This window comes from Esox lucius, chromosome 20 (assembly GCF_011004845.1).
Source record: "Esox lucius isolate fEsoLuc1 chromosome 20, fEsoLuc1.pri, whole genome shotgun sequence".
NCBI lineage: Eukaryota > Metazoa > Chordata > Actinopteri > Esociformes > Esocidae > Esox > Esox lucius.
The window spans coordinates 466063-480694 of record NC_047588.1 but is presented as its reverse complement, the minus strand read 5'-3'; the positions used below and the strand labels follow the sequence as shown (position 1 = coordinate 480694).

Sequence of the window (14632 nt, the reverse complement as noted above, 5' to 3'; positions counted from 1 at the left end):
CAAAGTTTATGTTCTTTCAAAAACAAGGACACTTCTAAGTTACCTCAAACTTTAGGAACTTTGTCTTCCATCACTTCATGTGATATTAATATGAACATAATAATAAAAATATTAATAGTAAATATTATATATATTATATACACTCACCTAAAGGATTAGTAGGAACACCTGTTCAATTTCTCATTTTTGCAATTATGTAAACAACCAATCACATGGCAGTTGCGTCAATGCATTTAGGGGTGTGGTCCTGGTCAAGAAAATCTCCAAACTGAATGTCAAAATGGGAAAGAAAGGTGATTTAAGCAATTTTGAGCGTGGCATGGTTGTTGGTGCCAGACGGGGCGGACTGAGTATTTCACAATCTGCTCAGTTACTGGAATTTTCACGCACAACCATTTCTACGGTTTACAAAGAATGGTGTGAAAAGGGAAAAACATCCAGTATGCGGCAGTCCTGTGGGCGAAAATGCTTTGTTGATGCTAGGGGTCAGAGGAGAATGGGCCGACTGATTCAAGCTGATAGAAGAGCAACTTTGACTGAAATAACCACTCGTTACAACCGAGGTATGCAGCAAAGCATTTTTGAAGCCAAAACACGCACAACCTTGAGGCGGATGGGCTACAACAGCAGAAGACCCCACCAGGTACCACTCATCTCCACAACAAATAGGAAAAAGAGGCTACAATTTGCACAAGCTCGGCAAAATTGGACAGTTGAAGACTGGAAGAATGTTGCCTGGTCTGATGAGTCTCAATTTCCGTTGAGACATTCAGATGGTAGAGTCAGTATTTGGCGTAAAACAGAATGAGAACATGGATCCATCATGCCTTGTTACCACTGTGCTGGTGGTGGTGTAATGGTGTGGGGGATGTTTTCTTGGCACACTTTAGGCCCCTTAGTGCCAATTGGGCATCGTTTAAATGCCACAGCCTACCTGAGCATTGTTTCTGACCATGTCCATCCCTTTATGACCACCATGTACCCATCCTCTGATGGCTACTTCCAGCAGGATAATGCACCATGTCACAAAGCTCGAATCATTTCAAATTGGTTTCTTGAACATGACAATGAGTTCACTGTACTGAAAGGGCCCCCACAGTCACCAGATCTCAACCCAATAGAGCATCTTTGGGATGTGGTGGAACGGGAGCTTCGTGCCCTGGATGTGCATCCCACAAATCTCCATCAACTGCAAGATGCTATCCTATCAATATGGGCCAACATTTTTAAAGAATGCTTTCAGCACCTTGTTGAATCAATGCCACGTAGAATTAAGGCTGTTCTGAAGGCGAAAGGGGGTCAAACACAGTATTAGTATGGTGTTCCTAATAATCCTATAGGTGAGTGTATATATATATATATATATATATATATATATATATATATATAAAACCCTGGATATTAATACTCCCATAGTCATCTATCAACATGGGGAAGGTCACAGAACACAAATTAAATGAGTTGCTGACCAAAGGGTTGCTGACCAAAATAAATGAGGTAATATCTATAAAAAAAAAAAAAAAAGTACATGCTAGAAAAAAAACCATCTTGACTTTTAGGGCAATAATTAAGAATTACTACTAAAACCTGTCTGGAAGAGGACAAGTGTATTTTGCCCCACACCATTGAGGAGGATGGTTAAAGGGGTAAAATAATCTTAAAGTCATAAAGTTTCCAAAAACATCTATTGTGTGTGTGACCTCTATGCCAAAAAACAATTTGGATGTCTTGTCAGATAAAAACACAAACGTCAGCACATGAAGTTTCCTAAAGGTCATTGGAAATTTGATGTGAACTGGGTTCTCCAAATGTTTAGTGTCAGTATAGACTTTCTCCTCACATTGAGTGGAAACAGTAAAGCGGGGCCAATCATAAATTAATAACAGACCAAAGCCTGAATACACACTCGCATCACCAGACAAGAACAAGAAACTAGGCAAGCCGGCCGGCCTGCGATTAGCAGGGACGAATGTAGTTGTCCTCATTGGATTCGAACTGGGGTCTCCTGTGAGAGACAGTGTGTTTAACCGCTACACCACTGAACTAAACATGTGCAGAGGATTGGTATAATATAGACCACACAAGAATTACCACGATTCTCTCATCTCTTCAGTTATCAGTTATTGTCACCTATATTGATTGATACAATAACTATGTGAAAGAAAATCACAAATCTTTGGCAGAGTAAAGGTCATGTTCAGTCTCACAAGCAATTGCTCAATTCTTATGAGTAGTAGTATAAGTAGTAAGTAGATACTAGTAGGCTTATCAATCACTAATTCGCTGTTAAAACAAAAAGCCATACAGTTCATAGATGCTATTTGTGGTGGAAGTAAACTTAATAAAAAACGTTAGTCAGTTTAACACAATGCTGAATGGTGTCTAGCTAAATATTCAAACTTGGCGTGATGTTAATTTGTGACAAAATGATCCAATAGAATTTTATGGAAGTCTGTCCTAATCGGTCCCTACAGTAATCTAATTTAACATGTTGAATTTAGTGTATCTACCCTGTTATTATACCTGTTGTTGGTTTGGATGTTAGCTAATTTAGGAAACTAGTATTTGAGAACCCTGGAGTTCACTAATTGGTTTAATAATGCAGAACACTCTACACACGTATAGCTTAGTGTTGTAGTGGTCAAAGACACAGCCTGTCACATAGGAGAACCTGGTTCGAATCCAGGGAGGGCAACAACATTAATTCCTTCTAATGGCGGGCCAGCTGAACTAGGCTTGCCTGGTTCCTTTTCTTTTTTTTATATCCATGTTTTACACTTTAGAAAACAAATCACTCAACAGTGTATTTGATTTCCAGACATTATTTTTATTGAATGGTGTATCACCCATCAATAAGTCAAATACTACAATGAAGAAGGCAGTATTGTTACATGTTCAGTTCTGGGAGGTTGTGAAAATAGGGCGTACCCTCCAGCACACACTTTGCTCAGAGTCTGTGTATCCAGGGACCTATAAAACAGTTATAATGTGGTGTGTGTGTGTGTGTGTGTGTGTGTGTGTGTATGCATGTGCGAGCTTGTGTGTTCTCCAACACAAAAATGCTATACCTTGCCTGTAAGGCCAATTGATGAATATGCAAGTCATGACTCTCACCTGATCTCTCAAGGCAACAAAGCGAGAGGTGGATCTCTACAGTGTTTTGTGTTACAAACATACAAGCACTCTCCAGTCAATGCTACCTCTCATACCAAACATTACTCACTAGCCCTGGACAGTGGACTGGACACAGTGCCTAGAACGTAGCTTTTTATCTATCCCTTAAAAAAATATATAGTATTGGTTGGTCTAAATAACATTTACATCACATGCAAACAATTTAGTGTTCACAGTAGTAACAAGAAACTTTAGCTGGGTCAGAGGAATGCCTGATTTGAAAGGTATATCAATCAATCAAATTTATTTATAAAGCCCTTTTTACAACAGCAGTTGTCACAAAGTGCTTTACAGAGACACCCGGCCTTAAACCCCAAGGAGCAAACAACAGTGGTGTTGAATTTCAGTGGCAAGGAAAAACTCCCTAAGGTCGAATTTTAGGAAGAAACCTAGAGAGGACCCAGGCTCAGAGGGGTGACCAGTCCTCTTCTGGCTGTGCCGGGTGAGATATTAAGAGTCACTGACTGTTGCGTTTACCTGGTAACTAACACGGTAGAATCTATCAAACAAGTGGTGCTGCTGTTGGTAGTAGAATTTTTAGGTGCAAGCATGAGATGTTTTTATTTGCTTCAAAATAAAATCTTCTGATTCTGTTTATATATGGATCAGGAAGAACCTAATATGAAACTAGACTTCATATGTCACTGCTCATTCCATTCCAATACAGTGAGCAAAACTTCACCTTTAGGTCTCAGTAACCACAGGGATAGAAGTAGGAAGTATCCCACATTACTTCAAAACGTTAAGTTCAACATTCACATGAAAGATTTTGGTCATTTAAATAAATGTAACTATAAAAACATCCTAATAATGTGCATGCTGACTGACACACACATACAACCACACACACATGAAAACAATAACTTTTTTTTAATATCCTTGTGGGGACAAACCCAATTCTAACCTTGACTCTTGACCCTAACCTTATATTAACCTCAATAACATAAGTTTTAGGTTTAGGCATGAAAGTTAACCACAATTGTAAGTTTCACACTACACCTAACTCCTGTCAGAAACGAGGACCTATTTGTCAGGTTTAACTATCTTTGTGGGAACGTCCCAGTACAAACAGACCTGGATCACAGCCACAAACACAAATAGTGAGGCTGTCTACATTCCCTGTCCAAAAAGCAGCACAGACCACGAGGGACTGTCAGGGCCAACTTGAGTTTACATAGACAGAAGTAGGTTATACAACATTTCCCCAGACACTAAACCTTAGTGGGAGAGCTGATGCCTAAAGGACTTGGGTGGTTACAGACGCAGGGTACTATTAAGACCATATTATGTAGGGATTTCACAATGCAAAACTCTTTTATAGGAGCCATTTAGTTGGCAAATGATTAACTACTACGGTGGAGCGTGTTAGAGTAACTTCATCTTCCCAGTCTAACCTTCCCACAAAACTTGCGGTGTGTTGTGTGTGTGTCGTCCATTACAAAATCACCATTGGCGCTGGAGCCCGCCACAATAACATTTACATTTTTGTCATTTAGCAGACGCTCTTATCCAGAATGCATAGATGTTAAAAGAGCAGTTTAGTAGTAAGTGCATTCTAATCAATGAACTAGTTACTAGTCAGCGCTGGAAAGACGACCATACAAATAATAAACATAGAAAGTTAAGACAACTTAGAGGTGTTGGCAGTGGAACTATTTTAAGTGCTGTATGAACAAGAAACCAGGCAAGCCTAGTTCAGACGGCCCGCCAAAGAAAATGTTGCCATCTCGACATTCGAAACCCGGGTCACCTACGTGAAAGGCTGTGTCGTTAACCACTACACCACAGAGCTGTTCATATACTGGGTGTCAGTATAGCCTCTTGTCTCTAACCAGAACAAATTATATTTTGCCACTGGCCATTTTAACAGTTAATTGGCCATTCGTGAATTACATTGATACAGTTAAACTGACTAACGTTTCTCACTAAGTTTACCTCCACCACAAAATAGTGGCTATGTATTGCGTTTGCCACTGGCCATTTTAACAATGTATTAGCCAGCAATAAGCTTTATCGGTATATACGAACTTACTGGAATAGTCATAAGAATTGAGCAATTGCAAGCGAGTCTGTCAAAGCTTTTTCCATTTCATGGCATATGAATGTATTTTTCTTTCATGGCAAAACAACATACTTTTTTCTTTCATTCGTGAATGACATACATACAATAACTATCAATGAAGGCAACGATAACTAACTTGTGAAAAGACGAGAGAATCATGGAAAATACCAGAAGTAATTAATAAATGTCGTTGCTCTCTATAGATTCAAACTTAGGTCTTCCACACGAAAGGCACTGTCTTTAACCACTATGCCACGGCATTACACGTTTCAGCAGTTGCTAGACTCCATCAATACGGAATAATTCACAACGCGCACTTCGCCTAGCCTGCGAGGAGATATGAACTCTGAACTTCTAGTTCACAAGTCTGCTTCTCTAACCACTAGGCTATTTAACAAGGGGTAGTCAGTCACTCAGTAAGAGAGTTTCGCTCTTCTTCGCCGGCTCTGGTTATGCGGTCCGTCAAAAAGGTGAGTTTTCAGATTTTTTGAAAAACATGTAGAGACTCTCCTATCCAAGCCTCCAAGGGAGGCCGGTTCCACCAATGAGGTGGCAGGACAGAGAAGTGTTTTGACTGCATGGATCAAGATCTGCCCAAAAGGGGTGAGACAACAAAAGTAGGGGTGTAGGGCTTGAGCATTGCCTGAAAGTACGGAGGAGAGACTCCTCTTGTTGCTCTGTAGGCAATACAATATTAAGCGGTTTCATGCTTCAACTGGAAGCCAGTGTGGAGTGTGAAGAACTCGGGACATGGGAGAACTTTGGAACGTAAGACACCAGACAGGCAGATGCATCGGAATCAGCTGCAGTGGTTTGTGTACAGCCCAACCAAGAGTGAGTTGAAGAAATCTAGATGTAAGATGACAAGTACATGAGCTTCTTCTTGAGTGAGGTAAAGTCATACTCTATGAATGTTGTCGAGCATGAACGAGTCACTGCCTTAATGTTAGCAAAGAACGACAGTGTGTTGTCAAGGGACCCGCCTAGGTTCTTTGCACTCTGGGAGGAGGATACTGTGATAACTGTGATTGCTAGTAAGACACAACCAACAAAGCATCAAAAAAAAAAGGCAATTATTCTGAGTACTATAGATCAGCCAATGGAGTATAACAACACAGTTGTGTCTGCTATCGAAGACAAGGAAATAAAATCCACCTTAGCAGAGGTAGCCAACACACTGGCCTGGAAGTGGATCAGGAACATACACTTAAAAACAGTGCATCCATAAACTCTGTGACTCAAATTACTCACTGCCAGAACCTCACACACAGGTAAAACACAGGCCCAACTACAAACACAGACAGACCCACACAGAGACCCACACAAAGCATTACAAACCAAATCTACAAAACGTATCTGACCAATCCCCCAGACCTGTTATCCCCTCCACAGTCCATAATGATCATGAAGACAGTCAACATTGTAAGAATGCATTTGGTGTCTTGCTTTTTCTGTTTACAATCAATTACCTTACCGACATAATCAGGGTAGAGGACCAGTTGGCTTCCAGACCAGTGGTTTGGGTCAGTTTTCAGTTGAAAAAAACTTGTGTGTGATCATCTTGTTCCTGGCTCCCTCTTGCCTCAGAACACAGTGGCTATTATTCTCTTGTGTTTCAGAGAACAGGATTTATGACCGGCAGCAGGGACATGAAAAGGTTGTGTCTGCCTGTTTACTTCTGTCACTGGGACAAGCCTGTGTGTACACACCCTGGTGATTGTGTGTTTGAACGTGTGTACCTTCAATGATAACCCGCAGGACAAACCAAGGGCAACTGACAACTACAGTATCAGCCAGAGAGTCACGGTTACAGTTACTATTCAAACAAAAACAAAAGCTACACTGCTTCACTTTTTCATGATCGTGTGCATAGGATACAAGAATCCACCACAAGAATTTCAGAGTGCAGTTTGCTTGGAGTATCCTATTACCACGACTACTAAAAACTGTGAAATGTAAAAGATAGAAATATGAAATAAAGGACAACTTCTTTACACTTACATGTACTGTACATGTACCCAAATGAGATCTGCTCCCATTCGTAGAAGAGATCCTTGCCAGAGGGAATGAGACAAGACTTTCTGCTGCTTTGTCTCAATATGATCTGAAACCACAGCTGCCTGAAGGCTTGAATACTGGATTTCAGAGACAGTATGCTATGCTGCAGCAATGCACTCTGACGCTGGCATTTCATGCATTTATATCAGCATGTTGCCACCTGTTAGGCTGATTCGTGTATGAGGGGGAGGTGGACGCAAGGTGTGCGTGAAGTGTTGAGCGGTTCTGTGTTAATCAGGAAATCACCGGCTCCCATCTGGTGCAGTGTCTCAGCCAGAGAGAACTACGGGACACATACATGACGCACGGACGCATGCACGCACACACACATTCAGTGTTGACAGTACCTGTGCTGCACAGCTTGTGCACTGATATATTGGACCTAATCAAATTCCTATCAAACAGGCCACTGTGTTGACTCAAGACAAATTCCTGAACAGCTAATCTAATTCACATTGATGTCTTTGAAATCGCTCACTGGCAATATTAGGAGCTTTCCCAATAACAACATTTTTATATCGAAGTAAAATCTTTTTTTGCCAGTATCCCTGCATACAGCATATATCATAAGTTACAACGACCAAAAAAACCCAACCTGTAAGGCATCAAGATTGTAATAGTAAAGTAAAACAAACACTGGAACTACATATGAAAAAAACATTTTGAGGGGCATATGCTGAAACATGAAAAAGCATTGTTTCACAAATGCAGTTTTGTATATCCAAAAGGTGACCAGAGAGCAGATTTCAGTTTCTCTGAAACAGTTTTGTCAAAAAAGAAATTAAAAAAAGAGCATGACATTGTTTGAATAAAATACAGTTTAGGGATCTACTACAGAGGCATCTTTGCCAAAACAATAATCCAGATGTTTATTTTTTTCATATTGGTTTGTTACTATGTACATTATGTATAAAGATAGCTGTGACATTGCACCGGCTCCAAAACTATTAAAGAAAGAAACACCTAACCAAAATAAAATGTCGTATCTGCACTTTTGCACAAGTTGCCGTGGCCAATTTACTATGTCTAACCAAAAACTACTACAACTGAAACTGAACCATATAAAATATAGAAATATATTTTCTAAAATACAGAAACTCAGATAACGGTCTGGATGTATCAGATAACAATTTGATGTATCTTAAAATGAATAGAAATAAAAACAAAAAACTGTAATAACCCTGAAGGGGTTCAACATTTTCACCACAGCCATAATGGTAACAATGTACCGCAGGTCTGCAAGAACTAAAAGGATTTTAATTATCAGGTGGTGTAGAATGACTTTAAACAATTCTGACATTTCTGGGGAAACAAAACCAAAACCTCCCAGATTCCATGCTGAGCTAGCGCCGCTGTCCTTAGCCAGCATCACAAGTGGTCGCTTGATCCAAGCTTGAACACTGTCCTGTGAGGCCACCACTTTGTGCTGATTCAATAAGAAATAATTGAATATTGGAATCTCTCCACTGAACCCCCCTCAGCACAAGAGCATGACCGTAGCTGAAGAAAGCAGTGCAACAAGGCGTTGGTCTAGGGGCCACTGACCATGCATATTTTAGATTCTAGGACTATGCTTAATCTGTATCATGGAAAATAGCTGTTTAAATAGCAGTCTCTGAGATTGTGCTTTGAGATGGGAGTGCAGTGGAGGAAACCATTATCAGGACACTGTCTAACAATTATATAATAACCATATAATATTATCTAAAAACCTGGCGGCTTTGCCATGGAAAGTTGGAAACATAACTGCTAAATTATTCAGTACAAATTACAGAACAGATTCAATTCACTTTTTGAAAGACCTTTGTGGACGGCAGGAATGTTTACTTTGTTTAACATATGTTAAAAGTACCATGTCTGAAGCCTAGGGATCTAAGCAGTGGTCTAAGCCGCTCCCTCCAATACCAATGTACTGCTGCAATATGGGTTACAATTACCCACAAAAAACATCAATAAATTCCTACCTTCAGACATAATTAACCTACTACACTCATACACTAAATCTTCTGATTCAATTTGAGTTGCGGGCCTGCTTACTAATTTAACATTACAAACCTACCACATTTGGTAGGCTGTGCATCCATAATCTAGCAGGTCATAGTTCTAATCCACAAAACACCCAATGTTCCCAAAACTAGTGTAAAATAGTTTATTCACTCAAGATAACATTTCATTTAATACTTTCATGTCAGCCAAAAAGTAGGCTTGAAAAAGTAGCATCGCTAGTTATGATACTGAGCAATGTATGGTATTCTTAAGTCAAGGGAGGAGACATGTCTTGTTCCACTTTCTCAGTGTTGAAGTTGATTACCTGTCTCACCTCCCAAGGAAATAAAGTTGTCTTTATATAAAACATTCCCAACCCACAAATAGTTTTGAACCCCAAACTACCATGAAAGTTGAAAGAATGTTTCCAATCCACTCAATGAGTGATTTATTTGCGAATCACCCACAGGGAACTAGGGCAACCAACACAATGCAGGACTCTAGTTCAAATCCGACAGACTGCTCTCTATCTTTCCAAAACAGCATATTCAAAAAGTTCCTTTTCTACCTTCCATTCTTCTAGCTTAAACTGGTTTTACAAAAACCAAGTGCCATCTTACCTTAAGTCCAATTAAACAGTCATATTTTGTGTGTATTTTAATTTGCCTCCTTTTTACTTTACCTGCATTTGCATGTCCTATAAATATCCACTTCATGCCCTTTAGTGTTAGGTATTCAGGAAAGAAAAGGGAAAAAAAAAACTATTCAACTAAGCAATTGCAGTCAGCCAACTGAGATTTTTTTTTTATCTGGCTAGAGATGAGAGCTTCTGAGGTGGTATACTGAGAGCTAAATTAGAACAGCTAGCCTCTGGGTACATTAGAGCTATCTATACATCCCTTCATGTAACCAGAGTGAGTGCTTGATCAGCCCAGTTACATTAGTTTATAGGCTTTAAAGGACTGTGTCTTAAATTTCAGCACTGCCTTCCCTTAAAATGAGACCAGGGCCAACAAGTGGTGTGGCCACATCACCAATTATTGCAAATTGCACTACTGAAGGCTCACAAGTACAACTCTGAAACATATCAAACAGTCAGTCGGTTCTTGAATATTGTGATTTGGTCAATAATGTTAAACCATGTAATTAAGACAACAACCTTTTCATGCGACATTTTGTGCCAATGCAATTGTGTCAATTGATGCAATTGTTAGTGAAATAATTCCAAAACATTATTGAAGTGAAATACTTCACTTAGCTGTTAGCAGATGAGGCAGAAATCAACCAAAAATCTATTGACAAATTGAACAGGCCAACCAACAGCAGATGTCAAACAGAGAGCATTTCTCTCTCTCAGTAAACTTACTGGTGGCGCAATTCATTGTTATACCAAACCTATAATGACACTAGGAAAAAATGGGGAAATATGAAGACAAAAGTAAAAGACAAATAATTGCATCTTTTTAAAAACTCTGTCATTCAGAGGCAGAGTTTCCATGGGTACATGGCAGCCAATAAGAGACCCACAACAAAAGTTGTCATATTATTATTTTTTTTTATTATCAAACAAAATTTAAATCTATTATGATTTTTGTTGATTTGCTATATATTTATTTATTAAAATAGGCATTTTAGCATTGATATGATAAGAGATTTACAACTGAATTAATAATATGAATCCATAATGTATTTTAAGGATCAATTAATCTGCCTGTAGTTAGCTAAAATCTGAGCTGTGCAAGATACAGCTAGCTAATATAAAATTAGATAAAATGGAACAAAGATGTCTTGCACTCAAAAGTGAAAAAATCCAAACAATGAAAAACACTTATCTGTCCCTTAAAAATATATTTAGGAACATTGGTGAGCAGCACCAGAACAAGAAGACTGATAGACTAGCTATGTAAAAATAGTCAATTAGTAGGTTTACTGTTACAATGACAGCAGGAGCATCAAGTGAGAAAAAAAAGATAGTGTTGGTACAACAGCAGCCTAGGCTCAACAATAGAGCAGCTTCAACAAGGTCTTGCAAATGCTGGAAAACAATTCTCTAGCCTTATACAATCTTCTGTACATCATGGCACTATGAACAAAAAAAGCTATGGGTTCAACACTTTACATGCAATACTCTTATACATTTGATGTGGAATATCAAGTACTGCAATGGTAGTACAATTGTATGCACAGGTGGAGGATCTGGCTATGCCTTACACCCATGGCTGTTAAAACTAAGCTCCACCCCAGCTCTCACTGACCTTATTGAAAGGGAAGACTTATTTTTCAATGAAAATCTAATGAGTTGTAAATACACTCACCTAAAGGATTATTAGGAACACCAGTTCAATTTCTCATTAATGCAATTATCCAATCAACCAATCACATGGCAGTTGCTTCAATGCATTTAGGGGTGTGGTCAAGACAATCTCCTGAACTCCAAACTGAATGTCAGAATGGGAAAGAAAGGTGATTTAAGCAATTTTGAGCGTGGCATGGTTGTTGGTGCTAGACGGGCCGGTCTGAGTATTTCACAATCTGCTCAGTTACTGGGATTTTCACACACAACCATTCCTAGGGTTTACAAAGAATGGTGTGAAAAGGGAAAAACATCCAGTATGCGGCAATCCTTTGGGCGAAAATGCCTTGTTGATGCTAGGGGTCAGAGGAGAATGGGCTGACTGATTCAAGCTGATAGAAGAGCAACTTTGACTGAAATAACCACTCGTTACAACCGAGGTATGCAGCAAAGCATTTGTGAAGCCAAAACACGCACAACCTTGAGGCGGATGGGCTACAACAGCAGAAGACCCCACCAGGTACCACTCATCTCCACTACAAAAAGGAAAAAGAGGCTACAATTTGCACAAGCTCAGCAGAATTAGACAGTTGAAGACTGGAAGAATGTTGCCTGGTCTGATGAGTCTCGATTTCTGTTGAGACATTCAGATGGTAGAGTCAGAATTTGGCGTATACAGAATGAGAACATGGATCCATCATGCCTTGTTACCACTGTGTAGGCTGCTGGTGGTGGTGTAATGGTGTGGGGGATGTTTTCTTGGCACACTTTAGGCCCCTTAGTGCCAATTGGGCACTGTTTAAATGCCACGGCCTACCTGAGCATTGTTTCTGACCATGTCCATCCCTTTATGACCACCATGTACCCATCCTCTGATGGCTACTTCCAGCAGGATAATGCACCATGTCACAAAGCTCGAATCATTTCAAATTGGTTTCTTGAACATGACAATGAGTTCACTGTACTGAAATGGCCCCCACAGTCACCAGATCTCAACCCAATAGAGCATCTTTGGGATGTGGTGGAACGGGAGCTTCGTGCCCTGGATGTGCATCCCACAAATCTCCATCAACTGCAAGATGCTATCCTATCAATATGGGCCAACATTTCTAAAGAATGCTTTCAGCACCTTGTTGAATCAATGCCACGTAGAATTAAGGCAGTTCTGAAGGCAAAAGGGGGTCAAACACAGTATTAGTATGGTGTTCCTAATAATCCTTTAGGTGAGTGTATAAGTAGAGGGAGTTGGTTAGAAATAACAATAGGTGGACAGTGTACCTTTCTTATGCAGTTCACGTCCATATTGGTGCAAGCTACTTTGTCTAGGAAGGTACAAATAATAAAACATATGCACTGGAATGTAGATTTTGAAATTACATACAATAATTACTCATTCATATATGGCATAATAGAACTATAAATAGGAAATAAAGATGCAACCTATCTTCAGCGTTTCATCCAACACATTTCTAATATCATGGGAATGCCATGTGCATGCCCTAACCGTTTGTCCTAAAATACCCTTGATGTCAGTAAGCATACTTAAGGAACCACGATGACCACATCTCGTTAAACACGGGCAATAACACTATTTATATCGACCACGATCTAGGTAAAGTAAATGTTATTTAACCAGCATAAGAAGGAAACACTATTCCCTCAGCATTATTTTAATGATGTGTGTGTTCAGTCTACAGTACATCGACTCAAGCTTTCCCAACAAAGCAGCCAATCACCAGGCTATATGCGTAGTCATTCTGGGGAGAGGGCGGTTTCCAGAATTCATCAACAGATGACTGGCATTCGGTAAGCCAAAACTGAATAGGTCTATTGCATAGCATTCAAATTGTTATTCCTAGAAATCGATTCTTTAGCAGATGTACGTTATGTAATCTATTCTAGGCTATTATTCCCTGTTAAACACTAAACCACGACCATTTTGCGTGTGACGTGCAATAAAGCACATGAAATGGGAATACTTGCGTTGATGAATGATGCCGGGAAATATTTCGCCACCCTTGTTTATGCATACCGCTTTCAAGAATGTAGCAAACAAAATAAACTTAATGGGAGGGAGCGAGAGCCTGGCTGAAGTTAAAGCTGAATTGCACGGTCCAACAATTTTACCGTTGTCATTATAAGCACACAATGTATAGCCTACAACATGCACTGCATTTACTATACATTTATACAAATAAGATCGTTGAGCGTGTCTCAGCAATCTAGTTTTATTTAGCCTATGACAAAATAAGACATTCAATAGTTCTACACAACATATACATTCAGAATTTTTAAGTCAGGAAGTGCAATTCAATCCACGGTATGTAGGCTGCAGTGCAACTGCCAACACAGTGGAGTTGCAGTAGGCTACAACCTATCAAGCCAATAGGTACTGTAATATTTTACAATAACATTAGCCAACAAAGATATTAAACTAACCAAATATTTGAAAACAATCACATCCGTACAAAGGCTATTTATAATGTCAACATAAATTTGTTTCTAACCCGGTAGTTCGAAAGACAAAAATATATAACCTGAAGTTATAGGCTACCGTTTAACACGACTTACCAACTTGCTACCGTATGTGTACTGCAGCCATTTATCCTGTAGAAAAAGTGACAAAAGTCCGCATTTCCTCCGCTGACTCGATGAGCAGAATCAGATCTTGCAGAGCTACTTGAAGCCAAACTGAAACGGTCCGGGGGCTTTCCCACTACCTTGTTAAACTGAAACTTCGAAGTCACATCCAGCTGACCTGCACAACAAAAACATAATCGTGCTACGCAAACACTTCGCGCCGTAGCACCATCCCAAACCGGTTGGCTAGAGAACCCCGCCCCTTCGTCTCATTTTGATCTTAAACGGGGCTGGGATCTTACCCGGCTTCACCTATTAACTAACATGCGATAGCAACGTTTGTTGAAGTTCATAAAGCTGCGTTCGTAACCAAGTGGAATGTGTACATTTATCACATGTGAAAAGACTCCTCTTCGTTGTATCCTTACCATTAACATCTGTTCCAGTATAGGCAGCGCCATTGTGCCCATTTCCATGCT

General features: G+C 39.7%; 1 protein-coding gene across 3 annotated transcripts in view; it reads right to left on the bottom strand.

The window, feature by feature from the left end:
• The window catches only part of LOC105007201 (transcription factor HIVEP3), a 157099-nt gene extending 142714 nt beyond the window's left edge, over positions 1-14385 (bottom strand). For 2 of the 3 annotated variants that reach the window (XM_013132831.3, XM_013132833.3), the window contains exon 1: positions 14145-14385. The gene's annotated coding sequence lies outside the window, so the exon portion shown is untranslated. Of the gene's footprint in view, positions 1-6710; positions 7162-14144 lie in introns of those variants that run through there. The other variant, XM_013132832.3, reaches the window with a different exon arrangement.
• Between the last annotated feature and the right edge of the window lie 247 nt (positions 14386-14632).